The sequence below is a fragment of the Sinocyclocheilus rhinocerous genome, unplaced genomic scaffold, assembly GCF_001515625.1.
Source record: "Sinocyclocheilus rhinocerous isolate Xijiao unplaced genomic scaffold, SAMN03320098_v1.1 scaffold58, whole genome shotgun sequence".
Lineage (NCBI taxonomy): Eukaryota > Metazoa > Chordata > Actinopteri > Cypriniformes > Cyprinidae > Sinocyclocheilus > Sinocyclocheilus rhinocerous.
Window position 1 is genome coordinate 224,810 of NW_015652310.1, and position 2,891 is coordinate 227,700.

The following is a 2,891-nucleotide window of genomic DNA, read 5'->3' on the forward strand; positions in this document are numbered from 1 at the left end:
AAAAGTTAAGCGCCTACCTAAAACGGCTCGTTCTAACACGCCCCAACATACCTACGATACTCTGTGGGAACTGTGGGAAGACGCCGCCCAAATGTTCAGGCAAAGAAAGAAGGCATAACTTTTATTCTCGCTGTAGTATTGTTGTTTCCGCTGCCATGTGTAAAGACGCCGTGTGCTTCGTTGTGAAAGCGAAACTACTTTGTTTGGTCTTCCAAAAGAGGACGATATCTGCTTCGTCATGCCTGGAGCTGATCCGTGCTGGTTGCTGAGGAAATACATCAACTTTGCGCTGTGGATCGCCGGATCGGCTTTCACCGTGGATGAAGCGGAGTCCAGCCCGGGGTCGTCACATGTGGTTGCCGCAAGCCCTCCGGACGCTCCTTCGTCGAATCTGCCGCCTCTGCTCACTCTAACCCTCCGGCCGTTCCTCACTCTAGCCGCCGGCCTCTGCTCACTGTATGCCGCGGTGTGTGACGCTGTTTCGTTGTGAAAGCGAAACTACTTTGTTTGGTCTTCCAAAAGAGGACGATATCTGCTTCGTCATGCCTGGAGCTGATCCATGCTGGTTGCTGAGGAAATACTACAACTTTGCGCTGTCGATCGCCGGATCGGCTTTTAACCGTGGACGAAGCGGAGTCCAGCCCGGAGTCGTCACGTCCTTCCATAGTGCTTGTTGTTTGTCATTTCTCCGATCACAAATGCAGACATGGTTTTATGTTTACGTGGCGCGACGCAACGCGTAAAAAGACAGTATACTTAAGTCATTATTGTAATGAGTGGGATGTTTAGTCCACTAGGTGGCAGTTAATGGATTGTATAAAGTCCAGTGCATTTGCTAAGGAGTGGTGTGGTGTGCAACAACAGCATGCTGTCTCAGTGGCCTTACACATGATTTTAAATCTATTTTTTCCAACTTTGATTTAAATGGGGATGATTGTACTGAGAATAACTGTCATCTTATCTTCAACTGAATACTGTTTCCGTGCTGTTTTGATGTATTTTAAAGAGTTGGCAGTCAAAATTAAAACTGCTGGATGATAGATACCCTTCATTCTTTATGACAAATAAGATAATGTGAATTACAGAATGTACAACGTTTTTAAAAAGGTATCAATTTGGACAAGTACTTTTACTGTACTCGCACTACATTTTTTGGAAGGTAATGGTACTTTTACTTGAGTATATTTTTTCAGTACTCTTTCCACCACTGCTGGCGAGCAAGTTCACGCTGATTTCCCCCTAAAGAGGACACAGTGCTGAAATTAAATATCTGATCTCAAGATGTTTCAATCTCAATTTAACCCTAAAAAGCCTACTGTGTCATAGGATATATGGTTTTCTAAGGCCTCTAAACGATCAATGTCATTTTATTGGAAAACCTGTTGTACACAATCTTCAACATACCTTCAGCCCTCGGTTCATAGTTTTTAGTACGTTAAAAAGTCTTTTAGCATAGTTCTATAAACAAGTCCACCTTCAGGTCGTAACACGCATGCCATTTTTTTTTCATGTAAGATATTAATATTGTCAGTAATATTTCAAAAACTTAATTTTACTAGACCAAAGCAAATTAAGCAGAACTTTTTTTTTTTTTTTTTTAAGAAAATTGTTAATGTTGTGAGGAACCAGCTCTGTCAGTCATCATTGCATTGTTTTGCCAACCACAATGAAAACTACGGAGCTTTCGTCACAAAACTAAACCCTTAAATGCCATCTTTACTAAGCTAAGGAGATACAGAGTGACAATTGAGATGTATGTGCATTTTATGTAGGTGGGTAGTTTGCTACACTGTTATAAAAATCTCACTGGTTCAGAAGCTATCACAATTTTATTTACTTTTGTCCATTACACACACAGTTTGGACTTCTGAATATTTTTTTTTTCCTCTAGTGTGAGCTCCATATTCTCACAATATCAGGGGTGTGGACTCGAGTCACTTGACTCGAGACTTGACTCGGACTCGAGTCCCAAATTTGATGACTTGCGACTCGACATAATTAAAGAAGACTTGAGACTCGACTTAGACTTTGACAACTCGAGACTTGACTTGTACTTGAGCCCTGTGACTCGGAAAGACTAAACGCGTCCCTGCAGAGTGCTTGCGCTTGACTGGCAATAAGCCAGAGACTGCGTTCAGGGAGCGCTGGATAGGCTAGTATAAATTAATGGAGTAATAGCATAACTTACGACAAAAGAACAGAGATGTTAAAAATAACAAATGACATGATTCGTCTAGTAGCGATCTCCGCTCGTGAAAAGCGCTGCCCTGTCCGTTTGATCGCCGCCCAGCAGACACACGGAGCGGGCATGAGAAACTTCACTGGTGCTCGCCTCATCATCACCGTGACCGCTGCTGTTAAATATTCCTCACTTCTTCTGTTTGTCCGACACCGAGGTGCACCATGAGTGATGAATCCGCATCTCGCCACGACCGTCGCACTCTGCCAACTCGATGTGCTTTCATTTTCATTTTTATTTGCAATAAACACCTCTCTGAGACCTGTTTTTGTTCGATCAGTTACATATTTTAATTGCATGTGCTTTTTTTAAATTTAAACCTCCATTAACCCTTAAATGCATAAATGTTTCGCAAATCATTATTACATATTCGGGTCTTTAGCGACCCGGACCTATATTTACAGCACGGATGGATCTTTAACTGCTGCAATAGCAAAAAAAAAAAAAAAAAAACTCAAAATTTTAAAAACAATTACAGAACACCGCCCCGTTAATTCCCAGAACTATTTGAAACTTCCTGTGCAACCGGCAAAATGTGATAAGAATAATAGGGCTGGGCAAAAAAAAAAGAATAGATTTTTCGATTAATCGTTTTTTTAAATGATGTCGATTCGATATTGATTCTCAAAAGCCGCGAATCGATCTTTTCCAG